We start from the raw sequence: 20,533 nt of genomic DNA, 5'->3' as shown, positions 1-20,533 counted from the left end.
AACCACCTTGCCTTTGATGAGGGGTTGAAGAGCCTCGAGAAACAACTGGCACGAGATCTGTTAGATTTTAAAAAATATATATATATATATATATATTTAAATGTTAATTCAATTCATCAATGTAGGAAATACAGCATGCCTCTAATAGCACAATATGGCTATTTCTCTCTCACGCCTCCCTCGCTCTCTCTCTCTCTCTCTCTCTCCCTTTCATTCCCGTCTCCAGTTTCCTGTGGTTATAGTATTACTGAAGCCCCTGGGTTTGGTCAATTAAAATACATCCCTTTTTCTGCTCCCCCAGAGTCCTGTGATAGAATAACTGTGCAAGGGGTTAGCTTTATTTAGCTCCTTGAGGAGATAGCCAATGTTGTGTCAGGCAGCCACTCACAGCTAAATCAACAAAAACCCAGAAAAGAGGGTGAGAGAGGGGAGTGAAAAAAAAAAAATCCCACATCATGTAAGTGAACGGCGCTCACTGCAGCACCGCAGCCCATGCTAAGCTCGGAGCTTGAACTGAAATCCTCTCACTTATCTCGAAATCCACGATGAAATACTGTTAGATGTGCTGTGATCCCTGGAGTTGGGTGGGGGACTGACAAGCATGCGGAGGGGAGATGAGTGTTACTGAGGGGATGAGAGGATGTGGGGACTGGACACAATGATATATCAGCAGCGTTGTGAGTGTGATTGACTGTTATCTGTGTGAGTAGTACCTATATGCTGTGATTTATTTGTGTGATTGTGTGAGTATGGTACAATGAGTATAAAACAAAAGTTTTCTAAATATTGGGTATTTGCAGTTTTTTCTGAATAGTTTGTACTGTTCATTTGTGCTTACGTGCCTGTGTAGCGTGTCATTTTGTGCGGTTTTGTATGTGTGCATGTTTATATTTGCGCTCATATGTGTGTGTCTGTGATTTGGTGCTCTAATGTTTTACGAGGGGGGATGATGATATTGGGAGTGTAGGCGTTCTTCATCTATACATAGCTGTAAGGCAAAGAGCAGGAAATAGAGTCATAGCGTTTTGTTGTGCTTCGCTGCACCTTCTTATTAGAGGGGAACAAAATATAGAATAATGACTGGAAAATTGTAAGCTTGGTTCCATTATAATTAGGGAGATCACAGGATGCAAAAATCCAATTATTTTTTACTTAAAAGCGAGCATAGGAATGTATTAGAGGATGTACAAACTCACACCCCGTACAAGAACACACTTTGGAAGCACTGTGGCTGTAGTTGTAAAATGTATATATAGCCAGGACAAACACACACACACACACACACACACACACACACACACACACACACACACACACACACACACACACACACACACACACACACACACACACACACACACACACTGACTCAGGCGTACACAGATGTACAAACCCCATTTGGACACAGATGCACACACACACACACACACTAACTCACATTACAACAACATACAAATAATTGAGAAGAATTTGCTGCTACATTAAGTTTAATGTGCTTGACATTCAGGGGGAAACGGTACACAGGGAGATCAGAGGAGAGCATCCCTGCTGTATATCTCTGTCATCAAAGCAGCGCAGGAGCCCATTTTAAGACCCAAAACCAGGGCCCTTAACAGTAATTAGCAGTCGCAAATGGACACAGGTCTGAGCTCTCAGCCGAATGGCCCACAGAGGGGTCACTAAAGGTCAACCCTCCCGTATGGAATGATATAAACAATCATCTATAGACCACAAAATCAATCAATCCCTTTTAACACTATCCACTTCCTGCTTGGACGCCCCTAATGGTAAGAGGTCAGCAGACAGAGAGAGCGAAAGTGTAGGGGGCCAGAGAGACCGGACATTGTTCAGGCACTGGAAACACTCGGTCACTTACATCTATGAGGTTGGTATCTTCTCTCTAAAACTCACAGTTTGTTGTGAGCAAGACATGGAACCATGAACTGGAACGTTTGGAAATGTCACAATGACAATTTGTACAGTGGATTTATTATGTTTTCATACGTTTTCAGCAAGCAGGGAAAGAGAAGTGAAAGTATGAGGCTGAGACAGTTATGACTATGAATGCTTCTACATGCAACAGGAAACTGGTAAAAAGAGACCAAACCAACATCCACAGGAGATGCCTCTGTTAATTTATTCCTCTGAGGCAGTGCAATGGGAGTGGAGAGCAAGAAGCTGCTACCTAGCTGGATTTGAACCTCCATCAACCAATGAACAAACTACACACCGTAAATTCATTCTGACACCATGGCAACCCTTTTCTGGTTATTGTGAGAACAGTGAATATAACTTTATCACGTGTTCAAATCACTTCTCTCTCAAATCCTTATGTCTCAAATATCTTCCAAATCAAAAAGTATTACCTCAGCCAGTAAATATGCAAACATAATTGCCATATCGATTGCTTTTTTTTCTTTCACTATTTTACATGTATTGTGTTGATACGTGGTGTTGTCAATAAAACATTAAAAATAACAAATTCTCTCAACGTTATTCATATCTTGTTGTTTGGTAATGTGGTAAACCTAGAATGCCAGACATTTTTCGTCCAGGGACACCTGTCCTTGTCCAAATGATCTTTAATTAGCTAGATAGAAGAGAGTGAAGAGAGAGGAGGACAGAACGAGAGAAGGAATTATAGAAACAAAGGCTTGAGGAATTGAATTACCAGACCCTTTTCTCATTATCAGTTATAGCCCCACCAGTAAGAGATAATGTTCCCATGACCCTGTCCAATACAGAGACATATTATTCAATCCTGGCTTCTATGAAATTCCTGCAAATAAAACCTTTGTCCTGGGCAACGGCTAATTATTTGACAGATTGCTCCCCCGCTGGCTAAGGTTACAGTGTGGAGTGCCCATGTTTTAGGCCCCCGCACCCCCACCAGCCCCCACCCCACCGAGGGGCCACTTTGAGAAAATCCCAGAGGGCCTCATTCTTTTCAGGAGATTTTTCAGTCCCCCCCTGCCTCCCCCTTCCATCTATCCATCCAAAATCAGGGGAGCGTGTGTGAGTGTGTTTGTCTGTGTTTGTGTGTGTGTGTGTGTGTGTGTGTGTGCGTGCGTGTGTGTGTGTGTGTGTGTGTGTGTGTGTGCATCCTAGCATACTCATGTGCGTTGTTCCGTGCGCATGTGTGTGTGCATGTGTGTGTGCACGTGTGTGTGTGTTGTAAGGTGGGGGTGGGGGGTAGCAGGGCGGTATGTGTGTCAGTGACGGCAGTCATTTCATATTTTAAAGGGTGTTCTCAAGCAGAAATATGTTTTCTTCCCAAAGAAATAAGGTGGATGGGGGAGGCCTTAAAGAAAGCACTTTTTTCACCCTTTAGAATTGCCCAATAAAATATACATTTTATAAACTAAATTATTATTGTATACATCAAGTTGTATTATGCCTATGATCATCCAATATTTGATATATAATGCTGAATGGGACACAAAGAGATACTACTGTATTGTATTGCTTTAAGCTTGAGTTCCATTTGAAACCAAGATATGAAACATGACATGTTGTGAACATCAGCACATGAAGGGATTGGCTTTCACAGTGTGACTTCAGTGTTGGACTGGATGATCTAAAGAGATGTTTTTTGTTTTGAATTTTCTTCCCAAATGTCCAAACGTTACATTCTGCACCGCTTGACTGGTGGATGAATGACAACTTTGACCAAATTACAGGAATGATTACCCATCAATTGTCTCAACGTAATGATACTTTTAACAGTCATTTCTACATAGCAATATGCTTGCTTTGCACATAAGTGTGGTTCAACACAATTCCACTTGAATGCAGAGAGAAAGGAAACACATACATGTGTCTGGTTGAAAATACAACAATATATATATATATATATTTTTTTTACTTTGCAGCTTGGCCATATAGTGGGATCCAATTAAACAATTTTAGCTGCCATTTTGGGACCAACAGTAGTTGTTTGTGTCTGTGTTGTGTGGTGGCATGGTTCTTTCCGAGGCTGTGCTCACCTGGCATGAACCCAACCAAACAGAGCCTGGAGTATTCAGTGCTCAACCTGAGTGAAGGTCACACCAGACCAGCCTTTCCCACTCCCGCTCCCCAATGAGCAAACATATGGCCACGGAGCACCTTGAACAAGTTTGGTTGGCCAGACACACTAGTCCAGCCTGTAGAGAGAGATAGAGACTAAAGCAAAGGGCTCTCACTAGCTAGTGAGAGCAGGCCAAGGAAAATAGGTGTTATATCAGGTCATGGTTAATGTGTTTGTCGTCCACAGGACCTGCTCTCACCTTAACCAAAACTTACCCAGGCCCACATAGTGGCAGACAAAGAGTGGTACACAACGTTGCCGTCTCTCTCTCTGTCTAGTTTATATATATATATATATATATATATATATATATATATATATATATATATAAGTGGGTGTAATCATAAGGTACAGTATCACCCCCTTGTTCAAACACCCTCAGTAATAGCTTCCATGCTTCCTCTGTGCTAAGCTCATTAGGGATTGACCCTAAGGCATTAAGGGAAAAAAAAGAGAGACAAAATATTTTGGATAATGGATGCGTGCTGTTTGGAGAGACAGTAAAAATAAACAGGTCTGCTTTGATAGTGAATATGCTCTAAAGTTGAGCCCTGCAGAGTGTGAGTTCATCACACGGGTTTAGTCTAGTTCATAACTCAACGTGGTGTGTCTTTGTGTGTTTGTGTGTGTTTGTGTGAGTGTGTGTGCATATGTGTAAACATTCGGGGTGTGGGGGGGATGATGACACACTGTTACATACTTCGTGAATGGGATCAGAGAGAGAGAGAGGGAACTCTGGTGTGTCAGTGTCCAGCTCACGCTTATGGAAGGCCGACTTCCTTAGTCTCAAAGAGGAAACAAAGGAAGATGCTTCCTGAAAAAGTACCATCCCTCATCTGTGAGGCCACCTCCTAACACATTAGGAATCTGTATGCTCAATTAACCACTGGCAGGCTCATTTCTCTCTCTCTCTCTCTCTCTCTCTCTCTCTCTCTCTCTCTCTCTCTCTCTGTCGCTCTCTCTCCCCAGCTAGCAGATTTGGTTCCTTGGAAGTTGTGGGAACATTTGTTTTTGGTTTCAAGAACTTTGAACGTTTCTTCAAGTGCAGTCGCAAAAACCATCAAGCGGGGCCTCCCGAGTGGCGCAGTGGTCCAAGGCCCTGCATCGCAGTGCTAGCTGTGCCACTAGAGATCCTGGTTTGTGTCCAGGCTCTGTTACACCAGCCGCGACCAGGAGATCCATGGGGCGGCTCACAATTGGCCCAGCATCATTCATTAAAAATAATAAAACCATCAAGCGCTATGTTGAAGCTGGAGCTCATGAAGACCGCCACAGGAAAGGAAGACCCAGAGTTACCTCTGCTGCAGAGGATAAGTTCCTTACAGTTACAATAGGACAATGACCCAACACACCTCCAGGCTGTGTAAGGACTATTTGACCAAAGAGAAGAGTGATGGAGAGCTGCATCAGATGACCTGGCCTCCACAATCAGCCGAACTCAACTCAATTGAGATGGTTTGGGATGAGTTGGACTGCAGAGTGAAGGAAAAGCAGCCAACAAGTGCTCAGCATATGTGGGAACTCCTTCAAGACTATGAGTAAAACATTTCAGGTGAAGCTGGTTGAGAGAATTCCAAGAGTGTGCAAAGCTGTCATCAAGCCAAAGGGTGGCTACTTTGAAGAATCTAAAAGCTAAAATATATTTTGATTTGTTTAACACTTTTTTGCATACTATATGATTCCATATGTGTTATGTCATAGTTTTGATGTCTTCACTATTATTCTACAACAATGTAAATAAAGAAAATCCCTTGATTGTGTAGGTGTGTCCAAACTTTTGACTGGTACTGTAAGTATTCAGACCTTTCCTAAGACTCGAAATTGATCTCAGGTGCATTCTGCTTCTGCTTCTGCTGTTTCTACAACTTTATTAGAGTCCTACTGTAGTAAATTATTGAATGAACATGACTTGGAAAGGCACACACCTATAAGGTCCAACAGAGGACAGTACATGTTAGAGCAAATACCAAGCCATGAGGTCAAAGGAATTGTCCATAGAGCTCCGAGACAGGATTGTGTAGAGGCACAGGTCTGGGGAAGGGTACAACATCATTTTGGCAGCATTGAAAGTCCCAAAGATCACAGTGGCGTCCATCATTCTTAAATGGAAGAAGCTTGGAACCACCAAACCTCTTCCTAGAGCTGGCCGCCTGGCCAAACTGAGCAATCCTCCCTGGCTTTGGCCAGGGAGGAGACCAAGACCCCGATGGTCACTCTGACAAAGCACAGAGTTCCTCTGTGGAGATGAGAGAACCTTCCAGAAGGACAACCATCTCTGCAGCACTCCACCAATCAGATCTTTATGGTTGAGTGGCCAGACTGAAGCCACTCTTCAGTAACAGAAACATGACAGCCTGCTTGGAGTTTGCCAAAAGGCTCTTAAAGACTCTCAGACCATGACAGACAAGATTCACTGCTGTTGAAACCAAAATTGAACTCTTTGGCCTGAATGCCAAACGCACCGTCTGGTGGAAACGTAGCACCATCCCTACGGTGAAACATGGTGGTGGCAGCATCATGCTGTGGGGGTGTTTTTCAGTGTCAGGGACTGGGAGACTAGTCAGGATCGAGGGAAAGCTGAACGGAGCAAAGTACAGAGATATCCTTAATGAAACCCTGCTCCAGAGTACTCAGGACCTCAGACTGTGGTGAAGGTTCACCTTCCAACAGGAGTATCATTGGAACAAGTCTCTGAATGTCCTTGAGTGCCCCTGCCAGAGCCCCGACTTGAACCCAGTCAAACATCTCTGGAAACACCTGAAAATAGCTGAGCATCAATGCTCCCTATCCAAAGTGACAGAGGTTGAGGGTCTGCAGAGAAGGATTTGAGAAATTCCCCAAATGCATGTGTACCAAGCTTGTAGCGTCATACCCAAGAAGACTCAATGCTGTAATCACTGTCAAAGTACTGAGTAAACGGTCTGAAAAATTATGTAAATTAAAATCTGTAGGAATCGTTATGCTGAAGTACTGAAATTCCCACAGAATGACGTTGTTTCTTTATGTTCTCTAAACTATTTGAGAATATTCCCAGTGTCAAACCAGATGTTCCTAGAACATTACCAAATTTGAAATGAAATGTAACCTTGTTTGAACTATCAGGAAACGTTCAGTAAAATAAATTAAATACCAAGAAAATATGTTTTGTTGTTGTTGTCAAGTTCTTAAATGTACTGAGAATGTTCAAAAGCCAAGCAACTATCCTGCACCATTCCCAGAAATGTGTGTGAAGGTTGCATGCAAAATACATATGGTACTCAGAACGTTATGTGCTAACTGGGTCTATTTTGCTCTCTCTTTTCTCTACACACTCTCTTGCTCTCTGTCTCTCTGTCTCTTTCTGTCTCTCTGTCTCTCTCTCTTAATTTTTTTCTCTCCCCCAGTCTGTTTCTTTTCCCTTCAAAAAGCGTTTCCTCTCAGTGTCAGTTAGTTTGTCTCATAAGCTTGACGGACACTACGTTTTGCTACTTAAATTAAGTTGGTGATTGGTGGAGTGATTCTCATCCTGTAAGTAATATTTTGTAATTCAACTGTGGATGTGGGTGGTCAATGATTAAAGTTGGAAACCGAGACACAGACCATGGTCATGTCCCTTCAATTCCCTCAACTCACACTCTCTCTCTCTCTCTCTCTCTCTCTCTCTCTCTCTCTCTCTCTCCACACACCCACTACCCTCCCCCGCCCCTGCCCACACACGCAGACTCATCCCTCCCTGCCCATTTCCCCTGTTGAGCCAGCCTGTCAACTGGGGATCCTTATCTCCCCATGAGTGACTGTGAAAAATGACAAGTATGAGGAGGACACACGGAGGATGATGGTGGTGGTGATACGCACCACCGTCTGATTAGCAAGGTGAAATGCCGCTCTTTAAAAATGCAGGGGTCAGGGGTATGAGACCTCCATCCAACACTTCACCACACTTCACACGCCCAACTTTTTTATGGCCTTTTGCTCTCTCTGTCTCTCTCTCTCTCTCTTTTGGCGTGCAGCTGGCTGAGCACTTCCTTCTTCCTGTGGGGTCAGCAGTTCACTGTGCTGGTAGAGACCCTGACATGTCCATTAATTAATAAGACTAGAGCCCTCACATGATGGGAGACATGACGTCTGCATTCTGGCTACATCATCCTCTCCTCTCCTCTCCTCTCCTCTCCTCTCCTCTCCTCTCATCTCCTCTCCTCTCCTCTCCTCTCCTCTCCTCTCTGTCATTTAGCCTAGATCATTTCCCTGTCACACTTTAGCGTGTTACCTCCACCCCAGGATAAATGATATAACAATAGTCTCAACATTTTCTGATGTTCATTGCTTCGTGCAATCTGGTCAACAACATGTTGTGTGTGTGTGTGGGGGGTAGAACACAGAATGACAGACTGGTCCAATCTGGTCAGAACTAGAATGGGCCCAAAGAGAGGTGCTAATCATAACTCTGAGCTGGTCTTGTTGTGCTGCTGGCTAATTACCGCCATTATGTAGATGCAGAGTGCTGCTGATCAGTGTAGCTTGTTGTGTGTTTATGTATGTGTGTATGTGCATGTGCGCGTTTGTGTGCGTGTGTGTGTTTTTGTATGTGTGTGTGTTTTTTTGTGTGCCGTGGTGGCAGGGCCGATTAAGAGGGAGATTAGCTGGCCGTCCCGAGGAGGGGGGCGGGCTAGGGGGGGGGGGGGGGGGGTAGCGAGGGGCGTCCCTCTCCTGGAGACGAGCCCTGACCTTCTCATTTCATCCTCATTAGTATCTCATGTCAACAGAGCAGCCGCTCCTTAATCATCTGCTATCATCCCTGCACACACTCAGAAGCACTCATACACACAGACACATGCACACACACACATGCTCAACAAAAATCCCATTCACGCAAAAACAGACACAGATACATGCACACATGTAAACAACCAATGCCGAGACACAAACTAAAAGATTTATACCATATTCACACACCTTTTATTGTATGTGTGTGACCTTTATTTAACTAGGCAAGTCAGTTAAGAGCGAATTCTTAGTTACAAGGACGGCCTAGACTGGCCAAACCCGGACGACACTGGGGAAATTGTGCGTTGTCCTATGTGACTCTCAGTCATGGCTGGTTGTGATACAGCTTGGATTTCAACCAGGGTGTCTGTAGTGACACCTCTAGCACTGAAATGCAGTGCCTTAGACCACTGCACCACTCAGGAGCCCATATCTGTATGTCATGAGAAGACAATGTATATAAGACAATGTATATGAGGATAATAACAACCTGTTATTTCATTATAATTTATTTTTAACGAACAACAATAAATAGAGTTCACATTCTGCCTTGGGCCAAGCATATATGTCTATTTATTGAATAAATAAGTGATTCTCTCCTTTTGATCTTGTTTTCTGTTCTATGTCAGAGACTGGGCTCGTCTGTCTGGGTCGGCCTGTGTGCCACAGTGGAGCCCAGTGCAGGGTGAGGGGGTTAGGGGACAAACAGGGCCCAGGCAGGGGCGAGGAGGGTGAGGGGACTGGGGGCTCGTGGTGCCAGCACAAATGAGCCCCATTCATTTCCCCACGTCGGCATATGGTGGCCCATTGTCCTCGGCCACAGAGGCAGAAGTGATGCAATTTGTTGGCATGTCCTGTCATGTCATAAACTGCCCATCCCACTGAGGCCCCGGCAGGACAGAAGAAGGGCAGCTTGTTTCACCGAGTTTCACAGCTTCACATGTGTCCTCTGAAAACAGCAGTGGCTCAGACACGCACGTGCACGCATACGCACGAATGCAAAACGTGCGCACGCACAAAGACACCGACATGGACATATTTGTAATGCTTACCCAGCACTTGCTATAAATATTTTGACATCAAAATGATTCTCCTCAAAGAATAACATGTATTTCAATCAGAGAGCAAATCTTGCAGAGGATTACAGCATATCTATGTCACTCTCCGTTCTCCATGTTATCTCAATGGAGGGGTTTTGCTGTAGTTACAGATGGGGTCACCCAGAGTATTAAGATTTTATCACCATCTTATTTACATGACCCTGTTCTTATGAGTCAGTGTCCTGAAATTAAACTGTACGTGGCTCACAACAACAACGACAACGACCACGACAACATAATCAAAAACAACGGTAAGAATCAATTAAGACTCTATGAGCCACTTCACTCTTGAACCCCATGTCGTTTCATTACTTCACCATGCCAAGCAACTCACAGCAAGCTACTCTCTGTCTGACAGGGGAGGGAACGAGCCTTGTGGAACTTCCTTTAAAAAAGGAACTTTTTTTTGACAGAGGTGCACAATATATGCAGCGAAAACTGTGTGAGAAGTGTCTAGACAGTAGCACGTTCAGCTCAGACAGAGGAAAGCATGCGATCGCACAGCCACGCACATAGATAGGGCTGATGTGTTGAAAGAAGCTTGGGTGGCACAGGTCAAGTGTCACTGAACCCATTTCACACTTACATTGTGTGTGTGTGTGTGTGTGTGTGTGTGTGTGTGGGGGGAGTGGGGGGGGGGGGGGATCTGTGTGTGCATGCGCCGCCATGTCAAACAGAGATTTGGATCTTATTGTCCACACAGCTTGCTCTCCTACCTTCCTCTCTGAAAGACAGTGGGGTCTCCCGGAGTCAACACAGAGGAGAAATTAGTCAGAAAAATACCCAAACACACCAAACTTGGCCAACTCCCCAACTGTAGAGATGAATGACTTGTCTGAAGCGTTGAACACTTTTTTCAATGGTGTGAGGAACAAGTAGTCCATAGACACTCAGTTACAAGTGCATTACAAGAGCAGGGAGTGACATCAGTAATTTTGGATCAATTGTAGTACTGAAGCAACAGAGTGGGTATATTTGCCTTAGACTTCATCTAAGATGATACAGTAAACAGCTGTAATGGAAAAGCATAATATCATAGGTATATCTATGACCCATGACGCGGTTAGTTTAGTTGTCAGCTTTTGCATTTAGTAATTGGGCAGACGCTCATTTCCAGGACACGAAGTCAAATCAAATCAAAATCCAATCCCAATGTGTTTTATAAAGTCTTCACAGACGAGGTTGTTTGAGTGGTCAAAAATCCCACGAGAGACGCTCAAGAGATGATAGATGACTTCGATGGTGAAGAGGTGATCTCCTTTTTTGTCCCCCCACATGGTGGACCTGTCCCCCCTGTCCCCCTCGACCCCCAGACCCCCAATCTACCCCCATACCCAGCCAAGCCACAAGCCCCAGCCACCAGTCCAGGCCTGTCACTGGCCTGCTCCCCATGTCTATCACTGGATGATGGATGGGGTGGGAGGTCTTGACCTCAACTCCCCAGAGTTCACAGATCTCATCAGCGCTGCAGACACCTCCAACCGCCCGAAAGACAATGTCCCAAAATCATGTCTTTAAAGTGGGAAAATCTGAAGAAGAAAATAACACATTAGACACCGGTCTTCATCTACATGTGGGGATAGTACAAGCAGTGAGGTCACGTTTTTACAATATGCATATTAAACAAATAATTCAGCAAAATGACATAATGAAATATCTGTTTCCTTATCTTGGACGCAGTCTACAGACGACAAGGCCTACTAAATCTATGGGAGAGACTGCAATCCACACATAAACTAGCCACTGCCACCAAATGCTAATATGAGGTGCGCGGCCATTTATGTAATTCATTTGATGTATCATATAATCTCACATTTAGAAGGAGCATAGCCTGGGTGAGCTATAATCCTGGAGGTCTGGGAACATTTAAGACTAAGACACATATTTCCAGCCATACAACTGGCCCACCAGGTAAGATGGGGTGTCTAAAAGTAGACTCCTATAAGTCTTATAAGCTACAAGAAGTGAGAGAACCCAGGCAGCCAAGTTGACAACCGCCACCAATCTGACCATGTTTCAGCCAGAGGAGGAATCTCCGCTTCTCCCTTTGGCCCTGCGTTACTACGACAGCGAGATAGATTGATCTACTAAAAAGACACAGAGAAATAAATAAACAAATAAACCATGCAGAATGGCGTCAAGTTACAACCCACTGACACCGAGCATAGATCACTGTTATTTCCCGCTTTTGCAAAAATATCTAATTCCCCTTATTTAATCAAGAGACTCCTTCGCCTTAGCCCGAGAACCACTGCGCCTGTCCGTCCCACTCGCCACCTCTCAGCCGTGATTTACGACACCCGCCGGCTTTATGAGTACCTGTTTCATTTTCTTGTCGCTGCTCTGACACCTAAAGTGATAGGAATTTTATGCTTTTGATAACTATATGAGTTTCGCTTTGGCCTGGGATTCATGGCCCTGTCAGCGGTCGATAAATAACGGGTGGCACTAGCATGACTTCCAGAGGAGACAACCACTATATGGGATTTGGCTGTAGAGGCAGGGAGGAGCAGGGAGGGACACACATGGGGCTATGGAGAGAAGAGGAGGGAGAGAGCATGGGAGAGGATGGGAAGAAAAATTGTGTCAAATAAGCCTGGATCATTCTAAAGGTCACGTCAACATGAGCGGAAGTGCATATGTTGTCTTGTGTCATCTCTTCGGAATTCATAACCGGGCATTTTGAGAATGTCATAGAGTGATGTCATGCGCTGACACAGTGTGATGCAACACAAGAGGCACACTGAGAACTGACGCGCAGGTCACACAGCACATGCACTGCGTCCACATACAAATGTGCAGAGAAACTGAGAGTTTTGCTCAGGAGCTTTTATGTTTATTTCATGAAACAATACCTTCCTTGAACTAATGTTTATGGACAAATGCCATCGGAGCAGTGCTAGACTTGGCCTGAAATAGGTGCCGGTAGTCATTTTGGGTGCTGGTACTGATTATATTTAGGTGCAGGTGCTCCACAATACTTTTTAGTTCAAAATTACTTCGGAAAGTGTTTGTGCCTTTAAGAAAAATGTGGTCATAACAATGTGTACAATACAGTCATGACTGAGCCAGCAAGCTTCCTGTCTGTGTTTATTTGTGGTTTATGACACTACTAACATGTATCTTTCGGAGTGATCACAGGTTAGATCATGTCTAGATAATAGCAGTTAAAAGTGGAACTGAAAATTGGGATTTCAGAAAATACAGGCAGTGCATGGCGCCCCGGGTGGATTTGAAAGTGTCTTGCAAAGAGAGTTGCGTAAATTCCCTCCAAACCTATTCTTACCCCTGTCCCTCCCTCACAACCGTCCTCCGCTCTACCCTCACCCGCTCCCCTTCCCGCGACCCCTCGGGAACCTCATTTCAATCTGTCCCGGCTGTAAAATGTGTGAGAATGTAATACACCAAAAATCCTCATATGCATATGAAAAATCATCCTGTGAAAGGGAGCCTGGGATTAGGACAGGATAGATTTATACTAAGCTTTACACATTCCATTGACACATTTGCAGTTTCTGCATTGTTGCCTAAGACCTCCTGGTTACTTAGGCGATGACATTAAACTGGGTGAAAATGGCTTATTATGTGCGATAAATTCAAACAAAGTTGACGCACTGTACCCAGCGAGTACATCTAAAGAGTGGGGAGGAAATGTCAAGCATTTCAAAAGGAACCTTCTGTAAATTGTGTTTATGGAGACTATAACGAATCTCTCCATGGCAAAAGGTCTTTGTTCGAAACCCTGCTGGTCCTCACTGAGTGAATATTATGAGGAGTTGGGTTAAAAAGAGGGAGGGAGCTGGTGTGTGTGTGTGTGTGTGTGTGTGTGTGTGTGTGTGTGTGTGTGTGTGTGTGCGTGCGTGCGTGCTTGCGTGCGTGTGTGTGTGCGTGTGTGTGCATGCTTGAGTGCGTGCATGCGAGTGTGTTTGTGTGTCTATGCGTGTGAGTGTGTTGTGTCACGATGGGGATTCAAAATGAAAAAGAAAAGAGAAGGTTGAGACAAGAATTCACTGCTAAAGGGGTGTGAACTGGCACTGCCACTTGGCTTGAGCACAATGCATGGAGGGCTGGCATGGCCCAAAGGCCCTCTGACACAAGCAGCCCACACCACAGAGGTGCCACAGAGAGAGAAGGGTGGGAGGAAATCACAGGAACCAAGGGGAAATTGAGACAGACTTGTCTTGCAGGTGTTGAGATAATAGACTAACAAATGATGTAATTGTTGTAGCATTTGGGGAGGAGGGGTCTCCCTCAGATGGGGGAAGTGTGGATCAGAAATCTGGAGGGACACACTCAAACACAAACACACTTGGTGAGATGCACACACACACACACACACTGGGGGAGACACATACAGGCACACACAAGCACAACCACACACACAAACACACTTGGTGACAGAAAGACAGACAGACAGACAGACAGACAGACAGACAGACAGACAGACAGACAGACAGACAGACAGACAGACAGACACATTTACACTCAATGATTCAGAAACATGAGTGGGGCCTAACCATGTTCTCCAGTGAGAGTGTGTGGAGGATATTTTTGGAACATCACACTTTTAAAAGCATGAGCTTGAACTCCCCTGGGTCATTTTCTGCTCTGGTCTTAATTGAGAGTGTTCTGGAAAAATCATTACTATATTAATGATTTAACACAAAGTAACTACCTGCTTTTTCCAAGAGGAAAGGGAGATTTGCTTCCAGTCAATACCCCATGCACACTCATTATAAGGGGAAAGTTATAGTAATTAGGCAGACACCAATAACTTTTAATGATCTTTGTTTTTAATTGCATATTATCGGGTTGCACAGTCTCGGTGTTTATGCCCAAATGTGAGATAATAGTGAGGGGAGGAGCAGATTAAAGAGAAGTGGCACCTGCATCGTTTTTACCTTAGCAACAACAGTAGCATGGCTGATTTTCTCTACTGTGCAACCAAGAGGCTAGATGCATTAGCCTGTCATTATAGCCACTCTTATTTCTACCTTCCCTCGACTCTCTTTCCTTCTCCCTCTCTTCCTCCCTTGTTTGCCCGCTCTCTTTCTAATGATGTTTCTAGTGTATACTGGCACTTAGTGGCGCTCTAACTTTTGTGGAACTATGCACTTCTTTGTATCTCGTTGGAAGGAACGGGAAAACAACAACATCGACAACAACACAAGGCATGTCTGAAACGTATTACAAAATACCAAAATACTGACTGTGGACTGATCGGATCATTTACAATCTCCAACTATTGCTCAAAGAACAGGCAGAATAAAAAACACTTTTGATAGACCTATTCCAGTTTTGTAGCACCAGTATACGTTCGTAAGTCTCCCCACAATAAGAACTAAAGAGCCAAAACAACCCCCCAATCACCCCCGAATCATCACCGACTCTCAGAGACAGCCCGTCTTTGTCTGTTAGAGAGGAGTAGAGAGGTGCTCACCCCCCCCCCCCCTCCCCGAAATGAAAGAGAAATATGAATATGAATGAAAATCTATCTAAAATGAAGGACTGATGAATGGCCATCTGTTAGCTCGTTCAGGGGAAGTGGACTATCCAAAGCAAAGCAGTGCAGGGAGCGAGTGACAGAGAGTCTGAGAGTCGGGGGGATAGAGAGAGTCCAGGAATGCCAGACTGGCACTCCAGTGCCACTCCGAAAAAGTGAGCCAAGAGCCCTCCTCCTGATGCCTCGCATCCTCCCCCCCCCCCCCCTCCCCTCTTCCTCTCCTCTCTCGCCCCTTATATCTCCTCTGCTCTCAGAGAGACACTGTGGCAGATTGTAGACTCAATCACTCCCCTGTCAGGTGATTATCCGAGTGGTCTTCGTAATGTAATCGTCCGTTCACACGTACCATATTTCAATTACGGCCGCCATAGCGAAACAAGCTGCGTATTCAAATCACCCAATCACCTCGTCGTCGCCGTCTTCCCTGAACAATGTCAACTGTAAAAGAACCGACCGCCAGCTGAAGGCAATTATGCCATGTTGTCAGAGCCAATTATGATGGCTCTCTCGGCGGCGGTTATGCCACGAGCAGGGGAGTGTTCAGGAATATTTTAATGACAATATGCTTGCGGTCCATTATAGCGTGCCACCCGCAGCCACCCCCTCCCTTTAATGCCATCTCAGAGTGAGTCCACGGTGGGGACCATTAAACCTGATAGGAGCACATTATGGCCCCTCTCAAGGGCCACACTGAGAGGACTGGGAGAGTCTCACTGGGAGATGCGGGGCAGAGCAGAGCGGGGGATGGCAGGATGGCAGTCATCTCCCCCACATGTTCTTCTAGCTGCAGCCTGGCAAGAAGGAGGGAGAGCTGGGCTCAGCGGGCTGGTCCTCCTAACAACCTCACTGCACAGGGGACATACCCATGCTGCCACAAGCCTCAGAGAGAAAGAGAGCAAGAGAGAGAGTGAGAGCGAGAGAGGGAGAGAGAAATATAGATAGAGAGAGAGAGAGAGAGAGAGAGAGAGAGAGAGAGAGAGAGAGAGAGAGAGAGAGAGAGAGAGAGAGAGAGAGAGAGAGAGAGAGAGAGAGAAAGAGAGAAAGAAATACAGTAGAGGGAGGGGAAGGACATGTTCTGTGTCTCGTTTCCAACTTCAGTCAATGACTCTTCCCAGTGTTGAATGCATTCCCTTTGTTGTGTAAAATAATTATCCCAAGCATAGTCTTTTGACATATTTGTTTAGACAGCAAAGACAAGCACTGCAAGACACTGCAAGACGTTTTATTTTTATGTGGTAAAGGTAACTTGATTGTCACGCCCTGACCATAGTAAGCTGTTTTTTCTCTGTTGGCTGGGGCGTGATAGTGACTTGGGTGGGTGATCTAGGTGATATTGTATTTCTATGGTGGCCTGATATGGTTCCCAATCAGAGGTAGCTGTTTATCGTTCTCTCTGATTGGGGATCATATTTAGATAGCCATTTCCTCATTCGTGTTTGTGGGATCTTGTCTACATTTAGTTGCCTGAGTGCACACCAGTAGCTTCATGTTTCGTTTGTGCTTTATTGTTTTGTTTTTGGTGAGTTTCTGTTTATTAAAATATGTGGAACTCTACTCACGCTGTGCCTTGGTCTACTCCTTTCAATGAACGTGACAGAAGATCCCCCCCAAAAAACGGACCAAGAAGCGTGGCCAGGAGGAGTGGACATAGGAAGAAATCCTGGATGGAGAAGGACCCTGGACAAGGGCCGGAGAGTATCGCCATCCAAGGGAGCAGATAGAGGCAGCGAGAGCGGAATGGCGAAGATACGAGGAGTTAGCTCAACAACGGAAGCCCGAGAGGCAGCTCCAAAAACAATTTTGTGGGGGCACATGGGGAGATTGGCGGAGTCAGAGTTTAGACCTGAGCCAACTCCCCGTGCTTAACCGTGTTATGCGGTGATGCGCACGGTGTCTCCAGTGCGCATTCACAGCCCGGTGCGCTCTGTTCCAGCTTTCTGCATTTGCCGTGCTAGAGTGGGCATCTAGCCAGGACGGATTGTGCCGGCTCAGCGCTGTAGACCTCCAGCGCGCCGCCACAGTCCAGTGCGTCCTGTGCCTCCTCCCCGCACTCGCCCTGAGGTGCGTGTCACCAGCCCGGTACCACCTGTACCGGTCCCACGCATCAGGCCTCCAATGCGCCTCCACAGTCCAGAGCTTCTGGTGACAGTTCCCAGTCCAGAGCTTCTGTTGACAGTTCCCAGTCCAGAGCTTCTGGCGACAGTTCCCAGTCCAGAGCTTCTGGCGACAGTTCCCATTCCAGAGCTTCCGGCGGCGTTCCACAGCCCGGAACCTCCAACGACGGTCCACAGTCCGGAACCTCCAACGACGGTATATAGTCAGGAGCCTCCTGAGACAGTCTACGGTCCGGAACCTCCTGAGTCGGTCTACGGTCCGGGACCTCCTGAGATGGTCTGCGGTCCGGAACCTCCTGAGACGGTCTACGGTCCGGAACCTCCTGAGATGGTCTGCGGTCCGGAACCTCCAGCGACTGTCGGCGGCCCAGAGCCTCCAGCGACGGTCGGCGGTCCAGAGTCTCCGGCGACGATCCACGGTCCGGTGCCTCCAGCGACGACCCACGGTCAATGATCCCCGCACCAGAGCCACCATGGAGGAAGACGTATCTGCGAGCGGAGTGGGTACTTCGCCCCGCATTGGAACTGCCCCCGACGCCCTGCGTCATCCATCAAAGATGCCCACCCGGACCCTATTGAGTCAGGTTTTGCATTCGGAGTCCGCACCGGGGGGGGGGGGGGGGGGGGGTACTGTCACGCCCTGACCATAGTAAGCTGTTTTTTCTCTGTTGGTTGGGAAGTGATAGTGACTTGGATGGGTCATCTAGGTGATATTGTATTTCTATGGTGGCCTGATATGGTTCCCAATCAGAGGCAGCTGTTTATCGTTGTCTCAGATTGGGGATCATATTTAGGTAGCCATTTCCTCATTTGTGTTTGTGGGATCTTGTCTACATTTAGTTGCCTGAGTGCGCACCAGTAGCTTCACGTTTCGTTTGTGCTTTATTGTTTTGTTTTTGGTGAGTTTCTGTTTATTAAAATATGTGGAACTCTACTCCAGCTGCGCCTTGGTCTACTCCTTTCAACGAACGTGACATTGATACATATGTTTTGCCCCTATTATACAACAATATTAGACACATTATACAGGCCTTCTGTATTGGATGTGCCTGTTAAATAGATTTAAAATTGGAATATATGGCATACCTATGAATACACATGTTTTGCTTCCATATACATAACCCAGTTACTGATTTAAAACCACCAACCCTTTATTCTTCAACACCATAATGCAGGTTAGAAAGGCTCCCTCCATCTGTCCTTGGGGATATACATGTATGTATCAAACATGCCTTTCTCAGGGGTAGGTAAGAGGTTGACAGGAGAAGACATCACCACAGTTCCTGTGAGATTGCTAATCCGACCACATATATTAATGCATCACAGCCCAGAGGGAAAAAAGCATGTTTTAAATGGTGTTGTGTTGTATCGGGTGTCTGGCTGAGAGAGAGAGAATGTCGACCGGATTATAAGGCCTGTGGTGGTGAGAGATGAGGGATGGCCGTCTCGTAAACAAGTGACAAGCGTCCTGGATGACAATTCCTAATCCATCATAGTGCTGTCACTGCTGTGACCAGAGAGGTGACGAACAGGACCTGGGAGAGAAGGACAGGGGGAGGGATTGAGGAGGGGGACAGCTGCTGTGTGTTAATCCACATCATCATTTGAGAAGCTGTCCCACATGGCTCCCGGACATGGGCGAAAAAGGAAAGAAACACTTATTGAAAACATTGAGGGTATACAAAATATAGCCTTGGAACACTAAAGTGACACTCCTCCAAGGACACTTCGTGAAATTGAGCTGTTGAATACCGTACAAAATGTATAACTAAACCCTTGATTCATGTTTGTTGGACACCATACCTGAAAAGCATAAAGCAGTCTGAGTGATATTGTTCTCTATTATTTGCAGGCAACAAACTCATCAAATGTCCACCCCCCACCCTCTCAGTGGTAATGACCCCAAGAACTATATGACATTATGAGGCATGCTGTCTTATGAGTTGGAGTATGCTGGCTCTTCTAATATAAGTATGTGCTTCTCTCTGTGGAACAGTTTTATGCACACTGTAAAGCTGTCATTCACATCTGCTCGTTCTCTCTCTCTCTCTCTCTCTCCCTCTCCCTCTCCCTCTCTCTCTCTTTCTCTCATTCCCATTTTTTTATTTTTGCAATTACTAAAAACAAAAACGATATGATAGTATAAATGTTGTTCTTCTCTGCACGGCTCACTGGTTTAGTAAGATCTACATGTTGGGTAAGGGCCCCCTCGTTTTACTCTCCTTCTCTCCTTTTCTCTCTTAATGCCCTGCTTCCCTGCCAAACCGGGGTTTCCGATTGGGCTTCAATAACATCTTTGATGTGGACAGCGGCCCAGAGTGTCGGAGTGAAAGGCAGGGTGCGGTGGAACAAACACAATGGGCTGACCTTCAGCCTGCATCTGCTCAGAGAACACACTAAATGGTCACATTGATGCTCATGTTTAGCTCTTTGCTAAAGGGCCTGATGGAGCCGACAGCGATCGGAGACACAGTGAGGGTCTGGGCCTCTGCCAGCTAGCTAACCCAGGGACAAATTGATTTAATCAAAGCCAGCTACAATTACATTCATCCTAACCTTGCATTGCTGTAAGCATTTATGAAATCCTATGAACTTCATCTGAATGTAGTATGTCTGGTTTATGAATGCATTATGAAGCATTTATGTAGATACCCTTCAAAATAAAGTGTTACCATGAGCGCTCTTTGCTGTCGTTTTTCTTTTATTCTGTTTAGTGGTTGTCAAGTGCTGTACTTGTGCTTAGCAATAACGTGTTTGAATTGAATTAATTCCAATATTTTCTCCGTAAAGATGAGTAAGTAGTGATGAATGGTGCTTATATTAAACATAATTACATTGACTAATCTTGTTGCTTCACATTAATAATGCCAATAGACTTGAGTCATTCACATGATGGCCTTCAGTCCAGTCAGCTCTCGCTTTGTTTATACGCATACACACAGAGACTGCATCAATGTTGCAAGCGGCGTCATTTGTGTTGTCTTATAAAGGTGATTACCTACCT

General features: G+C 45.5%; 1 long non-coding RNA gene across 1 annotated transcript in view; it reads left to right on the top strand.

Moving 5' to 3' along the window:
• The window catches only part of LOC110518398 (uncharacterized), a 93,910-nt gene extending 73,704 nt beyond the window's left edge, over positions 1-20,206 (top strand). Inside the window, exons 3-4 of the long non-coding RNA XR_016494963.1 lie at positions 19,382-19,500; positions 19,839-20,206. This is a non-coding gene — a long non-coding RNA (uncharacterized LOC110518398). The remainder of the gene's footprint in view (positions 1-19,381; positions 19,501-19,838) is intronic.
• Positions 20,207-20,533: the final 327 nt, after the last annotated feature.

Source organism: Oncorhynchus mykiss, chromosome 3, assembly GCF_057628025.1.
Source record: "Oncorhynchus mykiss isolate SJ-2025 chromosome 3, ASM5762802v1, whole genome shotgun sequence".
In the NCBI taxonomy this organism is placed as follows: Eukaryota; Metazoa; Chordata; class Actinopteri; order Salmoniformes; family Salmonidae; genus Oncorhynchus; species Oncorhynchus mykiss.
The sequence above is the reverse complement of the archived record's forward strand: the minus strand, read 5'-3'. Positions and strand labels throughout refer to the sequence as shown.